The sequence below is a fragment of the Lissotriton helveticus genome, chromosome 9 (assembly GCF_964261635.1).
Source record: "Lissotriton helveticus chromosome 9, aLisHel1.1, whole genome shotgun sequence".
Taxonomy (NCBI): Eukaryota; Metazoa; Chordata; class Amphibia; order Caudata; family Salamandridae; genus Lissotriton; species Lissotriton helveticus.
In genome coordinates, this window is record NC_136070.1 from 113,677,710 (window position 1) to 113,697,292 (window position 19,583).

Sequence of the window (19,583 nt, forward strand, 5' to 3'; positions counted from 1 at the left end):
CTTAGTGGTAGGTTTATTGTAAGAATAGGGTTAGGCTTTAAGCTATGGCTAAACTTAAGGTTAGAATAAGTTTTAGGTTTAGGCTCATGGTTACATTTAGACTTATGATCAGAGTATGGTATTGGATTAGCTATACAGTTAAACTTCAGGTTTGAATCAGGCTTTATATATAGTTCATGATTAAGATACCGTTTTTGCCTTATGATTTGGTGTAGCGTTACGGTAAGGTTAAGAATTTGGTTTATGGCTAAGGTGAGGTTTGCTCTTAGTTTGAAGGTTATGTTGAGGATTGGGTTTAGGGGCACAGTTGGCGTGAGTTTTTGGTTTAGTGTTAGGTTCATTGCTAGATTTAAGGGTAAAGGTTAGGGCTAAGGTTAGCCATAGTTTTAGTTGTAGGATTAGGCTAGTGTTATGATTAGTGTTAAGATGAATTACTTTGTGCTATTGTAAGTGTTAAGGCTAGGGTTAGCATCAGTGTTAGAGAAGGTGGTATTATATGGGAAAGGTCTAGAATTTCAATTAACATAGTTGTGTTCATCTCTGCTCCATAGTGCTTATTTGATATAGCGTCTTCTATGTAACATTAGTTCAAAGTATTGAAATTCTGTGTAGAGCTATACAGCCAATAACGACTTTCATTTTGCACCAAAATAGCACTCATTTAAAAGATGCTTAAGCGTTGTTTAATAAGGTTTAGTTCTGTATAAGCATCACAATGCGGAGGCGACTCTTCAAACCACAGATCTCAGCACCAGCCAGAGCAGCTCCCCAACCTGCCACCCAACAAAAGCGGTTTCCCCAGCCCGCTCTGAAGCGGAGCCCGGGTTCCCCGTGCCCCCGGGGTCCAGAGCAGCGCCGGAGGCTCCTCTCCACACCAGGGATTTATGGTTCGCCCGGACCTGCAGGATCACCATGCAGCCCCGCCGAGAAAGGTGAGCCATGGCCGCACTCCCCGGCCGTCCCACGTCTGCAGCAGCCCTGGCAATTCTGGGCCAGTAGAGAGGGCCCATGTGGAGAGGCACTTGGGGCACACACACCCCTCCGCAAAACAAAGCAGCGGGGCCGTAAAAACATCAGATGCAGGCGGCAGCCCTGCAGCCACATTCGGAGGAAAGAAACTACGCCATGGACTCTCCTGGACTTCTTTACTTCTTCTTTTGTCCTGGCCGCCATTTTGCTGCTGCTCTCGGCCGATTTTCTCTGGACCCTGACCCGCCATCTTGCCCATTCCCTCGTCCTTTAACCCTTTCCCTCGTTTCCCCCTTGCCTCAAATGTTTCTCCATACCCGTGTGTCCCTCCCACCCTCCCTTGGTGCTGTGACTGCATCCCCCCTCCGACCCCATTAATGGAACTCTGATTTTCTGTATATAGAGATAACTCTAATCACTAGTGTATGCAGTAGACCTTTGGACTCTTTACCATTCCTATGTGACTCTTAGAGTATATCCATTCGTATCTCTACCTTGTGTGACTTTACATCTTGTACATTTGCAATTTTTTCGGTTTGTATCTTTTATGTAACGCATGTGATCCTTAGTCCTTATGTTTTGCAGCTGGTTCTTATGTAAAGTGCTCTGACACCTTCGGGTAAAGTTTGAGCTATATAAAATCGCATTAAATAAAATAAATAAATAAAAATAAAATAAAAACTATATTTCAGTAGTTATGTACTCGATGTTCTTTTGTAACTTCTGTCAGACCCCGCTTGGAGGGCCACAGGACAGGGAGGGGTTACTGGGCTTCAGAGGTGGGGGCTGGGTTATCTGCTTTTGATGTTCTGGGGTCTGACCTACTATTGCTCAGCAAGTTGGGCAAGTATAACCGCTTCAGCAGCTTTGGGGTCAGCTGCTTCTGGGTTTCCCTAGATGATCACAATTCCTGTAGGATTGGCACATTTCTTCTCTCTACCACCAGACAGGCAACTTCCAGGCACTTCATGAGAGGGAGACATGATCAGACTCCAGGTGATCTCCTGGCCTCTTCCCTTTGGGATGTAGGCTGTCAAAAAAGATACCAGATCTGGTTGCAAAGCAGTTCAATTAGTAATCTGCAGAGCACTGCCTTCCTTGATTGAGGAGATGTTGGAACTGGAATAACATGTTGATCAGTAGCTCCAGTTTGTATACAGTCAAAGCAGACAGGGGATGTGGATTCACTATGTGCACTATCAGAACCTGGTTGGTTTGGTTCTTCTTTCATGTGTCCTCTCCAGGCTGTTTTGAAGACACAGTTTTTGTGTAGAGTGATGGTATTCACAGTCATGTCTCTATTTTGAAGCACCCACAAAAAGGGGTGAGCTTTTTGCACCTGGTTTTCAGCAGCCACACTGAAAAGTGATCAGGGAAGAGACAAAAAGCAGGCTTCAACTGAAGGCTTCTTTACACTCAACAGAGACTGCAGAGTCATTCTTCACCCGAACCATTTACCAAGTGGCAGTGATTAGGAAAACTAATCAGCAGCCCCTCTCATGAAACAGACAATCAAACTTCTAAAGAAGCAGTATCTCCTCTTTCACCACTAGAATGTCTTGGTCCCCTCCCTCCAGCATCGTGAATGTCAGCAATACACACCCACTGTCTAGGAAATCAAACTCACCTTGATCTTGAGCACATGAAGAGGTCTGGGGCTTCCAAAATGGAAACCACCGGACCCCGGTCATCTAGTTCACTTATGCACACAATGTGTGCCTCACATATGCTACACACACGCATATGCTTATCCTGAACTGGGATGTTAGTACTAGGACTTTGGTTAGTGCATAGAACTTTACACGAGTGGGCCATGAGGCCTCCACTCCACTGACACAGATAAAAAGATCTAGTCACAACTACTAATTTACAAAACACTTTATGCTGCAAACACTGCTAAGTATGCTAAACCCATGACAGGGGCAGTAGTCCACTGTCAGACAAATTAAGCCACATTTGGTGTGCCCCCTACGTTCAGGACCTCATTCATTTTAAGGGGCAAACATAGGCCTTCGGGCACATGCCAGATTACTGTGGGCCTGGTATTAAAACCAAAATCTAAGACTGGTAGTTAGGCTCTCAGGGAAGAGGAACACAACTTTTCACCCATGCCAACAACATCAATAAAATAATGTATTAAAAAAATAATATTGAACTATCTCTCTTTTACTATAAATACAAATCCTTTTACATATGTCATCCCTAAAAATGCTTTCAGTATTTCACCCATTTAGATTTCTAAGTAGACCAATTCAGTATTATGGGTTCGACATTTAATTCACTCAGCATGGCATGAGCATGTCAATTCATAGACCTGGCTTGATACTGTCACACATGCATGTTATGTTATGGGCATTTCTATAGCCGAGCTCTGACTTCCGTGTGGCCTTTTAACACCGTGGGCTTTCGGTGTATACCTCCGCACCTGGTTCTGTCAGTACTCGAATGTGTGTTCGATCTGTCATGTAATGCAAATCAGTGTCCACCGCATACATTTGTTTTGTCTTCTTTTGCTATTATTAGTTGCTTGTCAACAGAGCTAGAATGGGAACCTAAAGCAGCCAAGACAAAAAAGTTCAAACTACTTCTTTCCATCCATTGATTCCCCTCTACTGCTCACCTGTCTCTCTTCACTCTCTCTCTCTATTTGAAACATACCCTTTCTCCCTTGCTTCCTCCTCTCTCTCTTTTTGCTTATGCCTTCCACTGTGCCTGCTGCAAGAAAGTAAAAGTGTACCAACCTCCAAAAGTGACAGCCCACTGGAGAAATGTCCGATGAGATAAATGTCCAGCCCAGCCAAGTTTGCCAATGGGCGTGTGGGACATGTAGCATGGAAGTGATCTGTACAATGCTTTCGCTATAGCAAGGGAGGCATGTTCATGATCACATAGACCTCTTACAGACTCTGTATGTGTTTGTAAGCTCAAATGGATACATGCTATAAAAGGTGTGTCCATCTGATCACCGATTCCATATTTGAGTCTAATGGGAGGGTATAGCTACACATTTAATGTAACTTCACCGCAAACATCGTGTCCAACCTTCTCCAAACAGAACCTAGACTCCCTCTTACCCCTCCATTTGCAAACATCTCTCCCCTGCACCCTCGATCTGAAGATCCTCACTGTTACGTTTGTCCAACTCTTCCATCAATGTTAGGAGGTATGTCCTCTTACCTTACTGCAATAAATGCACCTGTCATGCCTAAACAGCATGGGGGCACATGCTCTGGTCAAACTGCCCCTCCTCACAGCTGTTCTAGATTAAAACCTGGCTCACTCCACCTGCGGCGCCCTACATCTGCCCATCTTGCCCATGCCTATCTTCACCTTCCAGCCTCACAGACATGCTCTGCTCTGCTGTGGTAGTCCCAAAATTATTTCCAGTCTATCTTGCTCCTGCATCTTGCATGCCCCCAGCTGCACCACCTGCACCATCTGCCCCACATCTCATTCCTGTTCTTAACTGGTTACCCTGGTGGTGCCAGCTCCATAGCCTTCGAAGATCTACCCCCTTCATGTGACTCTTCTGCCATTATCATGCTCCTGTTAGATCCCACTCCAGGGGTCGCGTGTGCCTTAAAGCCGGGGTGGAGTTTCCTCTCTGCTTGCATCCCAGGCCGAGCCAGACTCCTTCCCTTCCTGGGGGAGACCTATAGGAAACCATGGCAGGTGACACCCGCACCAATGCTGCCCTCCTAGCCCTGCTTGGCATCGTTGCCCCTTTGTTTCACATTCAGAAGCCTGCCTTCCCATCCTCGTGGCCACCACCTTTGTCGGGCCAGAGTGGGCTCTCAACTATGTATTCCTTCATAGTGCAGGGGAAATATAAATTTCTCACTGCACATGCTCTCCTTGCCATACACTGATCCAGCCACAATACATCTACGGCCGGACTGGGAACAGCAACCAGCCCTGGCAATCTGGTCGACCGGCCCTGCAGCGGGTAGGTGGGATGTAGCGGTAGGGGGTGCTAGTAAGAAGTACCACTCCTGTTGCTCTGCTCCCGCTTTAGTTACAGGGTGCCGGATACTGCACCACAGCTGCAAAACTGGTCCCCAGTAACAAAATCGGCCACCACGGGTCTAAAACCGGTCCCCACTCTTTATGCCCACCGGGAAAACGCCCGGCGCCCTCTTCGGGCTGTCCCGCCCTGATTATATCAGCATAACCGCACGTTGACGTACTGCCACCCCATGCTTCACCAGCATACCCATCTGGAGGGGAAACATCCTTTACAACTAAACTTTTTCCACGCAGTACCTTTACAACACAGGAATTACAACGCAAGTCGTTACAACGACTTGCGCTGGAGGGCGCTGTAGGATAGGGAATAGTTTAATTTACTATCCAAAACATTCCCTACTATCCACGGGGACTGGATTTGGAATAGTAAATTAAACTATTCACTATCCAGCGCCCCCCAACGCAAGTCGTTGTTACGTTGTAAAGGCATGCGTGGAAAAAGCATGTGTTGTAACGACATACATCCATGTGGAGAAGTCCCCTGCGTCCTGCAATTGCCAGTCATCCCATGTATAGCACCATTGTTTCTTAAAACACACTCAAAGCTCCATAAGGTTTATTTTCCAGCAGTTATGAAAAGAATACTTCCAGAGATGGAAGAACCTTATTTTCAAACCAGAGACTGCCAAGGGTTAATGACGGAAACAAATCATAAACAGAAGATAAGACACCACAAGCCCCTCTCGATGATCCAGGCACCCAACACCCTCATGGTTAACGTTTTAGAAACGCAAAAGAGGATAATTACAATGAAAGTACTATTTACTTTTAGGTGACGCACACAGTGTCCTCTGCCTGACCCACTCAAACCAGGCCTAAATATAGTTTGGGCTGCCGCCCATGACACTGACAAATAATACAGCAGGCCCTGCAGAAGCCACATGAATCCTTGCATTTGCCTCGTAGCTTTCTCCTTCTCATTTTTCAGAAACCATTTTTTTTTTAATGATTTTTCCATCTTAAAAGTTTTCTTTAATGCATTTAAAACCCAGTTGCTTAACAAAATGACAATAGAAATGAGGATACATACTAGGAAGTGCGTGTTCACATTTCACCTCTTTTGTGCTGTGTTCTGTTGCGTTCTGCAGTGTTATGGCCAGTGCTTTAAATGGGCCGGTACTGTCCAGTACGGAGTACCAACACTTTTTTATTTTGAGAGCTAGAGTACCTGCACTTCTGAAGAGAAATGCTATACTTTTAATTGAAGAGTACCAGCACTTCTCAGAAACAAGCAGGTACTCTGGTACAGAGTACCTGCACTTCTATTTTTCCATTTCAAGCACTGGTTACTTATGGCATTGCCAGATCACCTTCCAAAAGACACAGAGGTTTCCTACAAACCAGTGTCTGATGTGGCTTGTGGTGATTTGCAGAAATTGAGTTGAGTCCCTTCTGTCTGTTAGCTGGCTAGATCTTCTTCACTGGTGTGTGTGTGTGTGATTTTGCTGCATGGGAGCGTGAGCAGATGCCTGCGGACTTATCAGATTGGTTGCGCATCCGCTTTGTTGGTGGCCCACTAGCTGAGTGTGTTGCATTTCGTCTGCTTCTGCTTTCTGTGTTGTATTTTCTTCGTGAGTGTTATTGGTAGTGCTTTATTTGTGCAGGTGATTTCCAGTGCTTGGCACGGGCACTTAATTTTTAGCACCAGCACTTATGACAGTCTGCCACATGGCGGTGCTATATGAGCAGAACAACAGTTATTTATTAATTAAATATGCATTAAAAACTACTAATGCCTGCCTCCCAAGCCATTCTTAAGGCGTTGGGGGCCTGGACAAGCCTGAATTATCACACTTGTAGGAATGTGATGCCTAGTAGTTGTGTTCCTTCTGTTGTTGGCAATGGGTGTTGAAATCTGCAGAGGCCTCCTGACGAGGGCCCTGGCACTTTTTATTTGACAAATTAAGCACTGGTTGTTGGGGTACCATGACAGCCATCTATAAGCTATGTATATCGGATGTTTCTGTGAAGCTTTTCATGGTGGCAAGTGCTGTCCTGGTCAGGGTGATAGGCAACTACATGTGCTCTCCTCTGTGGATACAAGTGTTCTGTAATATGTTAAAATTTGAATACATTGAAGATCCGATTAAACCCACTTCCTGGGTCTCGGCAGGGGGGGGGGAGGTGGGGAACCGCCCAAGTCTTCCATACCTTCCATACTTTTTTTTATTTATTTTTTATAGTTCAACCGTCTTTATTTGATCTTACACAAGTGACACAGGCTTACGCCTACAACCCTGGGGCCGGCGGCTTTTTCAGCAGTTGAATGAGAACTCGTTATTCTTAACCAGTGTAACACAGCCTGTATACCGGCAATCTGGGGGTCCGGCGGCAAGTTTAAGGTGTCTATAGCATTTATATCATACTTGTGTAGAGAATAAGTACTAAAGCAGATTGGTAGAACTTATTTTCAGTTGTAGTGAACCTGAAAACTAACAAAAGACCAAAATTAAAGCATTAACAGTGATCACTGCTCCACAGCACTCTCCCTCCCGACTCACATTTGAAAACTGTACTATCTTGTACATTTGGACACTCCTTTTGACATCCCATTATTCAGGGTCTTCCAGCGGTCTCTCTTGCAGATACTCAATTAAATAAACCCAATAGTCTTTGGATCTTGAGCTAGCTGGTAGCTCTTCTTCATAGGTCGCCAGTGTGTCCTTGCAATAAGCTAGATCTTCCAACCAGTTTCACAGCGTTGGCCACCTCGAGCTATTCCAGTGAAGGGAGATTCTTCGCTTTGCCATCAACAGTGCTATTACACAGAACGTTCGCTTTTTTCTCTGATATGAGGGACAAGGCCTAGTAAGCGCACTCGTATAGTACAGGCAATGGTGTCTCTAACATAACGCTCAGTGCTTCTGTCACCTGGCCCCAGTAGTTCGCAATTTTCGGGCATTGCCAGGCAAGATGAATGAAGTCTGCCCCCTCCGCCTTACACCTCTTGCATCTAGAGTCCGCACATAGTCCGTACTTATATAGTCTTTGTGGTGTGTAATACATTTGGTGTAAGTATTTATAATGAATTATTCGCAGATTACCATTCGGAGTGAGCATGTTGGTTAGCATACATGTTATTGACCATTCATCTGTGGTTATTTGTTCAGTCGTTATGCCATTCCATTTTTGTCTCATTTTCTCAGTATTCCCCTCTATATCCTCCTGTAGTCTAATGTATAGCCTAGATACCATGTTAGCTGCCGTAGGTGCCGTAATTATGTATTGTAATGAGGTCATTTGTGGGGGTTCTGCTGGGTATGTTGTGTACAGTTCTTTCATCGCCCGCTGAAGTCTGTAGTATGTAAAGCTAAATAGCAGTGTAGGATTACTTATATAACTCAACTTCCCCAGCGATTTAAATTGGCCTTCCTCATAGAGATCGCCCATTTTGTCTATACCAGCTTGTTGTAGTAGACCCATGCCCACTTCCTCTTGCATGACCGAGAGCCCTGGGTGATGTGTCAACGGCAGAGCCGGCGCATATAATGGTAGCTTCCCTGCTTTCTTGCCCATCAAATACCAGGCTGTGTTCGTAGCGTCGATAGTGTTTATATCACGAGAGTGCAATGGCGGTCTTTTGTGTGGTAGTATGGCCGATAGGGGAATGGGTTGAGCATCTCCCATTTCAACTGCCACATGCGACATGAACGGCACTTCATGATACCAGTAGTGTGCAAATTGTGCTTGTGCACATAAATAATAAAGGTAAAGATCTGGCACCTGAAACCCTCCCTGCTCGTACGGTAGTGTAAGCGTTTGCAATTCCAATCTTGCTTGTTTACCCGCCCAGATGAGACGGAGCACCAGCTTGTTTATATTGCGGAAGACTTCCATCGGTGGCCTGATAGGTATGTTAATGAAAAGATAAAGAAACTTGGGTAGCAGCACCATTTTTACTATGGCAGCCCTATCTGCTAGCGAGAGTGGCAGCTTATTCCAGCGATTTATTTTCTCCTCTAGCTCCAACATGACCCTGCCATAATTTGTACGAATTACTAGCTCTGGGTCTCTATGGTACCAGATGCCCAAATAACGTGTGGGGTCTTCTCGCCATTCTAGCGGGTAATCTAGTGTAAATTGGGTGGTGCTGTCCGTCAGCGCTAATATTTGTGATTTTGACCAGTTAATTTGCAAGCCTGAGTGTTGTCCAAATTTTATGTACTTCCGGAGCAGGGAATTAAGATTTTCTTCCGGGTTTTTTACATATAGCACCATGTCATCCGCATACAGGGATATGTGTAGGGTTCGTGTAGAGAATTGGAGAGCAGAATAATGATGATGTTGCCTAATTTTGCATGCGAGTGGCTCTAGCACCAGTGCGAATATTATTGGTGACAAGGGGCACCCCTGCCTAGTCCCTCTTTTTATTCTGATCGGGTCCGAGACATAGCCGTTCACTTTTATGCGGGCCGTGAGGTTTGTGTAAAGCATTTTTATCCATTGCATAAACATGATTTGAAAGCCCATGCGCTGAAGAACTGCGTGTAGATACGCCCATTCAATTGTGTCGAAGGCCTTGGCGGCATCTAAAAAGACCGCCGCTGCCTTGGTGTCAGGTTTCAGGTAATGAGACAATGCAAAGAGCGTTCGTGTATTGTGCGTCGTGGACCTGTCTGGTATAAAGCCAGATTGATCCGGTCTAATCAGCAATGGCATCAGAGGCTTGAGCCGTGCCGCAAGAACACTCGCAATGATCTTGGTATCAACATTGATAAGGGATAATGGCCTGTACGAATCACAGTACTCTTGATCCTTCCCCGGTTTCAACAATGCAACTAGCATCGCTTCTCGTAGAGACGTTGGAAGTGTCTGCTTTTCATGGGCCTCTCTGTACATTCTCACTAAGTGCGGTGCCAATATATCTGCGAATACCTTATAAAATTCACTCGTAAAGCCGTCCGGGCCTGGTGCTTTGCCGTTAGGGAGGGCTTTAATTGTATTGGTGATTTCTTCAACCGTGACGGGGCGGGACAAGTATGCCCTATGTGCATCTGATAGCATGCTATTTCCACGTCCGCCATATAGTCCAGCATATCGGCTGTTGACACGTTTAGGCGGGATTCATATAATTGGGCGTATGTCAGTCGGAATTCGTGCAATATGCCCTTTATGTCATACCTAACTGTGCCTACCAAATCTTTTATCGTGTGTATATGTTGCGGGGCATGTCCGGAACATATCTTTTGAGCTAGGGCCCTCCCTGGTCTACCTCCCTCTCCATACGCCCTTGCTATCCCTCGCTTCGAAACGTATTTAATTTCATCAGCGGCGTACCCCTGATGTTCTGATAGGGTCGTTTTTATTTCTCCCAGTATGGTGGAGTCTCTTGTTTGCGCATAGCGCTGCTCCAGTTCACTCAATTTAGCTTCCCTAATAGTTAATTGCTGCCTGATGTCTTTTAGGATTCCCCCGGTGGTACTAATGCACCTACCTCGTATCATCGCCTTAAATGCGTCCCAAAGTAACCCCTGATCCTCCGTAGTGGGTGCATTAAGTTCGAAATATTCCTCTATTGCTTTGTGAATGGTGTCAGTGTATGTAGGGTCGAGGAGTGCCACGGCATTGAACCTCCAGGCAAAGGGGGGGGGTTATAATGTGGCAATCGTAAGGAGAGGAACACCGGGCTATAGTCTGATAGCGTGCGCGGTAAGTGCTTAATGGAGGAAGTCCATAGCGAGACCTCACTGACCCCAGCCAATAGTCTATTCTCGACCAGCTGTTGTGCGCTGCAGTTATGTGTGTGGCTTCTAGGTGGTCCGGATAACGTGTTCTCCAAAGGTCGGTTAGTCGTAAATCAGTGATAACATCCTACAGTTCCGATAGTGCCTTTCTGTGCGGTTCCGTGGTGTTTGGGGAGCGGTCTAGTCCATCTTTCAGTGCAATATTGAAATCGCCCCCCCATATTAGGTTTCCTACTTGGATTACAGAGATAGCATGCCATAGGCTAGTGTAGAACCCCGGGTCGTCTGTGTTTGGGCCATAAGTGTTTATTAGTGCTATGCTTTGATTTCGAAGAAAGCTAATTACTATGACATATCTGTCCTCTGTGACTTGAAAATTGACCCCATTGCGTATAAGAATACTAACACCACGCGCATATGAGGAGTAATTTGATGTGTAGACCGCTTCAGCCATCTTTTACCCAGTGTGTTCGGTGCAGTAGGTGCAATATGTGTCTCTTGGAGGAATGCGATGTCCACCTGGAGCCTAGTAAAGTATGTGAATATTTGGCGGATTTTTTTGGGTTATTCAGACCTCTGACGTTCCAGGTGATTAAATTTAGTTGTGCTGCTTTCATCCTATCAGAAAGTTACATTCGTACATGGTATCAATTTGAAGTCCCTAACCGCAAACATACTGTGAGGTATCAGAGCGTCCAGAACAGGGAAATCAACTATGTCGCAGTTCCTATGTGTACTGGAGTTTGCAATGCTTCTCAGGTGCAGTGATCTAGTAAGAACATTCCCAAATAACCCTGCCCCCCCTCCTCCCACTTCAGCAACCCAACCCTGCCAAAGCCATATCCCTGACTCAAACAAACTGTGTAACAAACATATGGTGGGGAGCACCCTTCTAGGGGGCCCACTAGGTGCGCACATCTCCATCCACATTGTGGATGTGGACGGGTCCTGTCACAATCAACAAAACGTGTAACATAGTGCTGCATACGGATGTGCCTACAGTTCTTCTGTGCTGATCCACAGATCGCGAAATCTTATGGCTGTCAGTAGTGCAATTTTAAATGGCATTGTCATTAGGGAGTCATCACCCCCCCTCACTGTCTATGACGAAGCAGTTCTAGTATAGGGTATCTTCTTGTCCGCCCATTAACCCAAGGCAGTTTACCTACCTGCCATGCTTTCAGCGTGGGCGTGGGTATATTTAAGTGGTCTCATGATTGTGAGTTATGATCTGCCTAATTTACTTAGCATTCCACCAGCCATCAGTACAAATAGTTCTCTTTTCGGCTGTCGCGTAGATGCTTGAGCTCCACGCCAGTCGGCCTTAGTGTTTAGGGCCTGCTCACTGCCTCTGCATATTGCTTACAGTTTTTAAGGTCGCATTTGATCAATCACGGGGTCCATACAAAAAGAAAATGTCAGAGTCACAGACCCTACCGAGTTAGTGATGGAACATCTTTACCTGCATAGGACCGCTCAGTCTTTGTCTTCTTGCTGCTCCTCTCGACCTGACGTTCGCCTCCGCCTTCCTAGTTTTTTGATAAACTCATGCGCTGCCTGTGGCGTGGGGAGAACCGTGGAATGCCCTGCGTGAGTTACCTTGAGTTTTGTCGGCTAAAAAAAGAAATCACGTTACAAAATGTGATAGCTTGTGATAACTTATACTAATGTTGGTTTTGCTATCCTGTCTTGTTTTGTTTCGTTGTCTATGTTGTGTTTGTGCTTTGGTGCCTTCGAAATCTGGATATCTTTTATCTAACCAGGAGGATTACCAGGAGTGACCAGGTGATACAATGATCATTTTCTGTGTTCACTACACTTTTACATATATATTCTTTTGAGCAGTAGCAAATACTTAATAGGTCCTGAAGAAGCGGTAGATACCTGTTTAGATCTATAATTTCCGCAGAAACATGTCGACCAAAAGATCAAGTCAGTAGCTATTTGTTCAACCTACTGACCTATTTGCACTTACTTGTTTTTATTCTTTTGGAAGTGGACGGCTCCAGAATAAAGTGATTATTGCGTTCACTCTCCAATTTTAACAAGAGCACTTTTCTTTTTCACTTTATGCACTGCTTCCAGTTACATTTACATTCACATACCAGCCACTGGCCACTTGGGTCCTAATACCATTGTGATTAACTATTTCATATAAATACCTTTTGAGGTGGTTATAACATGGACTTCCCACTGTGTGAAGTGGTCCAGATGATGAAAGGGCGGTACAGGAAAAGTAACTGATGGATATTCTTTCACACTGTGTAAATATCCGGTTATATACCTCATGTTTGAGGCATACATAGAGTAATCAAGGCACGCATAGACATATATTTCTCTTTTTTAGACCCTCAGTCACTTTTTTTCTTATAATAGATAGTAGTTACCTGCCATAGCATCGCCAGTCCCTTGCGAGTCGCCTGCAAGCCTTTGCGTGCATGATCCAGAGTCCCTGTAAGCACTTGTCCGAGTCCGGTGTCAGTTCGCGGGCGCCGCCATTTTGAAGCCCCGGCCTCAGTTAACACCTCTCAGCCCCGTAATTCCAGTTTTAAACAGTTTTGGGCTCTATCGACCACAACCAGTCATGCCGCTAGTGTCCCGACGTCTCTCTTCGCAAAATCAGAGCATTTTGACCGAAGCAGCACTGCGATATCGGCGGTAACAGTCTCCTGTCCGGCGGAGCTGTCTCAGGAGCCAGCCATCCCGCAGTGCGCCCTCTAGCACCCCCCTACCTTCCAAACTTAGTAAAAGGAGACACAGGAGCCTTCGTCTGCAGGAGGAACCCAGATTTATTCAATAGCCCGGGCTATGGAACAGAGTCCCAAGCTAGTCAGAGACAAGACAGAGGAGTCTGCTGCTTCACTCTGAAGCTTACAAGCCTTTTATACTTTTTCATCCCAGTCTTTTGGCTGTTAGTTCATTGTTTAATCAGGGCAGTGTTTGCAGTTGATAACCAGATCCAGACGATATTTGTAGATGGTGCCTAGGTCAAGGCTCGGTAAACAAATCATTGTTCACTCGGCTTTGATCAAGGCTCAGTCTTTCAGGTCATTGTTAAATTGTCTTGATCAAAGCCCGGTCTTTCAAGTCATTGTTTAATCACCCTGATCAAGGTCCAGCAGTCAGACCATTGTCCAGATAACCTGGTGTCAAGGATGTTTATCAGGCTGGGAGCAGGAGATGGAAAACAAATCATTTGCTCAGGGTGTGTGTGTCTCGTGGCTTTTAGTTGAACTGCAAAGAACAGGGGGGTTGGGTGTGTGACAGTCCCTGGGCAGAAATGCAGGCTGCAAGATGGTTTTTGTCGTGTCAGTTAGAATTTCCTCAGGCATCAGCAGAAATGACCAGGTGGGTCGTGTGGAAGTGTTTGACACGAGATAGCAATGAAAAAGCAATGGAGTCCCGGTACAAATGATGCCGATCAGAAGAACACTTTTCCTCAACATCACATCAGTGCTTTGAGCCTTACTCAAAAAAGGTAATCTGCCTGGGTCTGCTTTCCCACTGTGGGATCAGGTAACAAAACACAGAGAAATTCTTATGTTTGGCAAAATGATAAAAGTCACACCGAAACACCAGCGGCCCAATGTGCTGTCCAAACTACAATGGTCCTGTTAAATAGTAGTACATTTTTGTATATAATAAATCAACCCTCTCCCAGTTTGTCTTGAAGGACCGTAGCCCCTCCTCTTTCCCCAGAATTCAATGTGTTGTTTGCCTTTAACTATTTCTGGGAGTACTGGTCCTCTGCTCAGTCCTCCTCCCAGGGACAACACTGCTGATGATGTGTCTGCTGCTAGCTCCACAGGGTGTTTTGGTTTACTCACCACTAAATGTGGTGAGTAAACTGAGAGGCTGAAGATAAGACATCTGTCAGTTTGTAATAGAAGTCCTGCTACTGCCAGACTCTAAATGACCCTGCTGTGATGTAGTTTATATATTGTTGGACATTATAAGTTCTAGAGTTTACATGTTTAGTGATGTAATACTTTGAAGTGCTGCAAATAGGTGGCAATAAAAGTAATATGCATAATGCTAGCCTCTGTGTTTTTAATGAAATCCAGATTCTCTCTACACAAACTTGGAGACTCTACATTCTCCTGGGTATTTCACCAGCCACACCTGCCTCCTGCAACAAAATGCACTTCATATATATTAATCACATCCCATCCCTACCCTTTCTCCGTTGTGTGAAATATAGCGATAGGAATGAATGTTTGCATTCTTCCTGTCACTTTTTTGTTTTTAGGTGGTGAGATACACTAAGTGTGACTGTTATACCAAGATGAGGGTACCCCGTTCACTGTGAGATAGGACTCAAGCTGCACCTCAAAGGCGAATTATAATAAAGCAGACATTGTTTGAAATGGAGTAGAACCAACAATGGTTTGCTTATTGTAAGTCTCTGTGGTGGCAGAGAGAGCAAATAAACGATGGACTGGTCTGTGGTCCAGATCAATCTGCAGTGCCAAATATTTAGGCTTCACACTGTGCAACAAGTTAACCATGCTGCTTCTGCGTCAAAGCTATTGCTAAAAGTGGTTACCACTAGTGTTGGATGCTCAGAGCTATCACACCATTCATCCCTAAAGAGGATCTTAACAAGTTGGACAAGCCCTAGCCATTTCCCCCTAGATTATGCTACATCTCTGCCTGTAGGCCAATACTTTTACCTACCTATCCCATTAAAGCTCTTCTTTCTCCTAGCTGAGTCTAGAATGATATCTGGCACCAGGAAATATGGCCACATACAGCCGGTACATACACAACCCACATGGCTCCCCTTGCAAGGAAGCCCGGAGTACTTTCAGTCAGCTTGAATATTTAGGTTCCTGAAAGTGAGCTTGCTTAAACATTTCCCCCAAAATTGAAACCTCTACCAGCTGTAGGTACTTTGTAGTTCCAATGCTTTTTGCACTCTAACACTCATATGTGTCAAAACCTCCACCGCTAACACATCACCGTATATTTTTTTCTTTTTTAAATATGACCCTACAATTTGGAATTACCTTACAAAAGAGATCAGAAAAGACCCATTGGTCCTTCAACAATAGACTGGAGTCAAATCTGCTTTGGATATATGCGGTAGCTCACACAAACCTCAAATCTTAGCCCTTATCATTTACTGTGGCTCCCCCTCCAAAGCATCTTCGACCCAGATAATTTTCAGCCCTTACTGTTCAATCTATACCCCACCCCCCCAACAAATCATCAACACCACCATTCGACGTACCATGGCATAAATGACTAAGGGCCTGATTATGATCTTGGTGGACAGAGTTACTCCGTAGCAAACGTGACGGATATCCCATCCGCCATATTGAAATTCCATTATATCCTATAGAACTTGTACTACAGCGTACAGGATATCGGTTTGTGACGGAGCATCCCATCCGCCAAGCTTGTTATCAGGCCCTCAACAATTCCCCATTCTCTACTTCCTTTTAAAATATTTGGTACATTATCCTGCTAAATCACTTTAGTGTAATAATTAGCATCTTCCATATTTTGATTTCAGTATTTTGGTTCTATCCATTGTCTCAATAGACTGTATACCTTGTAAAGTTATGCTTATGCGCAAAGGGCGCTTACTTCCACTCGGACTGTCCACACACTTTAGACTAATTAAAACAGAAAATAAAATATAGCTGCATCAGACTGAGGACGCTGCTCAGCCCAGGTGTCCAGGGAAGTACACACCAGTCACTGGCTGTGCAGATAGACGTATACTGGTTTGTTGCATCAGTTGGCCTAGTTTCTTTTTTATTGGGTTATTTTCAAAATCGTCCAGTAAAGTGAAACGTGTAGCTACGGGTTGAACATTGGTACAGAATATTTTCCTATTGAAGCAAGCACAGATTAGGCTGTAAAATCATTGCATGTGTCACCTTGTGTTGGGACTGCCATTTAAGTAGCCTGGTGCTATGCAGACTGAATGCATTGTGGGATGATCCTTGAAAACTGGCTGGACATTCTATGTGGGCATTCAGCGTTTGCATCATCAGTCGATTTCTAAAAATATGCTCACTTACCAGGAATGATAGCTGCCAGATTTGAGTGCATGTACAGCTCCCAGCACATATGAAAAATCAACATTTGCATAAAAAACTGTCTTCGCCTTCAGCAACTCAGCCGAATCTTTTAATGAATGCCTTTGGTTATTTATAAGATCCAAACCTGGGTAGAGTATTTGTTTCAAACTTTATTTCCTACCCAGATGGTATGCACTGTCGAACATGACTCATGTACTGCAAAAATGTAACCAAAGGTCTCATGTACGGAAGGTACTGATTCGCTATTTACAAATGCTAAAATGTTATGTACTTTGTGTCCAGTGTCTTGAATAGCGATGTTTTAGGATTAGCTATTAAAGAATACCAGAACTCATGTACGAAAAATGCATTTAGTAAAAGGGGTCGCTATTTCCGCACGGGAAACATCATTTACTACGAAGCAAATAACACGCATAACGTTTACCACGCGTCACTCACCACGCAAAGGTCTTTCCCACGCGTAAGCCTTCAACGACCGTCTTTACCACGCGAGTGGTATTCCTTCCTGTCGTCGTTCTGCAAGTACGATCTGCGTTGGCTTTGGGGGGCTGGGGGGAGGGGGGGATTAAGGGGCTGGGGGGGGACTGGGGGGAGGCTAGGGGGGGTTGGGGGGGGTTCCCCCCCCCCCAAAAAAAAAACCAAGCGGATATTAATAAATAAATAAGAAGAACATTTCAAAAACGTTAAAAAAAACGCTCTACAATGCCTCAAAACGCTGAAGGAAAAGAGCACGTCATAATAGAAGTCCGTTATCAGTTTTGATAGACGTGTTTTGACGCTTGTTTCCGTGGTCGGTGGAAGAAAGGGCTGATGGTGAAAGACGTACAGGGGTAAGATATAAATCAAAACTTTGTAAATTAGGGTATTATTAAGCGCATTATGAAAAAAATAAAAATATAATGTAAGGGAATCTGTTTATTATTGTTTAAAACATCGATCTTTTCCTTCGTACTGCATGTAGCCTATCAGTATCATTATGTAAATGTAAATGGGACGTCAGATGTTTCGTAACGTTATGATTGCGGAGTAAAAACATGCGTTGTCAAATGCTGCGTGCAAAAGACACATGCGAAGTAAAATTCGCGTGGTAAAGGCATGCGTGGAACTTGAAATCGTTGAATAATCATATATTCGTGGTTAGCGAAATAGTTGTCCGGCCCCCACCTACAAATAGGCTCGCTGACGCGACCGCGCAGCACTGCCTTCCTGGTTTTCTGAGCTGTGTGCAATGCTCGCTAGGATTAATGATTTGTAAACTTTTTTACTCGTCAAGACATTGATGCTGCTTAAGAATTGTGATTGAATTTGTTTTTAAGACTCTTCTGCTCACTCTTGCACAACGCACTTTACTTACTGTTGCTGCTTGCGGGAAGGCTCCGTTCCAGAGGGAATTGGGGGCGGGGAGTTGGGCAGTTGTCTGGCCGCCACCTGCAAATAAGCACTATGGCGAGACCGCGCGAAGCTGACGCGCCTAAGGCAAGCCCATCTGCGCCCGTACGCGCTCGGACCAGGCTCAGTGTCTGTCCCCCTGGTTTGTTGGGGTTAGACTTTATAACTTATCCCAGAGACCTCCTCATGGAGTTAAATCCAAGAGGCGGGAAGGCATGCTGCTTGAAGCGATGCCTGCAGACCGAGCAGATACATGCCCAAAGTGCTGCCAGACTTATCCGGTCATTTTGAATTGGCTTGTTGGGAGCCACGTATTAAAAGATGCAGGGTAAAAAATAATGTATACTCTGCCCCCCTTAAATGTCTACTTCTAAATGCTAGGTCATTGGTTAAACATAGTACGGAATGCGCATTGCTGATTGAGGAACACAACATCAAGTTGGCATTCGTAACGGAGACCTGGGCTGATAAAGCAATACCCCCGGGTTTTCTCTGTTATTCACAAGATAGACCCATCAGGAGAGGTGGATGGCTGGCGGTTATTTTTCATAACTCATTAGAACCCTGTTTCCTCACAGCTTCTAACACTGCTTGTCAAGCTCTGTCACTCAGTGTACGCACCTATAGCTATGGCACATTTAAGGAAATCCTTCTTTACCGCCCCCCTGGCCCTAGAAGTGATTTTCTGGAGTCCATTGAGACGCTATTAGAGGTTGGGCTCTGCTGTAATTCATTTACCGTAATGGGGGATTTCAATTTTTATCTCGTGGATACCAAAGACCCTGATACTGCAAAGCTGTGCCAAGTGATGAGTGGGGGGGATCTCAAGCAGCAGGTAGAAGGCCCTACCCCTGTAGCAGGACACACTCTTGATGGGATCTACTCCAATCATCCCAATTTGACTTGTACAGCGGTGTTGCAGCTCCCGTGGACAGATCACTCTGCAATTGTATTTGAATTGGCACAGACAACATATCCTCAAGGCAAACAAGTAGTATAGAGCTAGGAAACCTACTCAAAGCAACCGCCCGCGACCTCCCCGAGGGAATTGATGAGGCAACTGCTGCGTATACAGAATGGGTAGAGGCAGCATGCAATAAACCGGCCCTGGTAAAATGGTGGACTCCTAAACGGGTCCATCCATCAGCCCCTTGGTACTCTGAAGAATAAAAAATGGAAAAACAGGCCTGTAAACGGCTAGAGCGACTCTGGAGGAGCTGCTACTGCAAGACTGATAAAGAGGCTAATAAAGTAAGTCTCTCGTCTTACAAGAGACTACTCCTGGATACCAAAAAGAAGTTTTTTTCTGAGCAGATAAATTTGGCAAATTCCTCTTCCAAAGAACTTTTTAAAACTCTTGTTAAACTTACGGCCCCCGAAACGCCTAAAATTCAGAGTAGCCCTGAACTGTGTGAAAATCTTGCTTCTGCTTTTCAGGTAAAGCTGGAAGCCATCTTCTCAT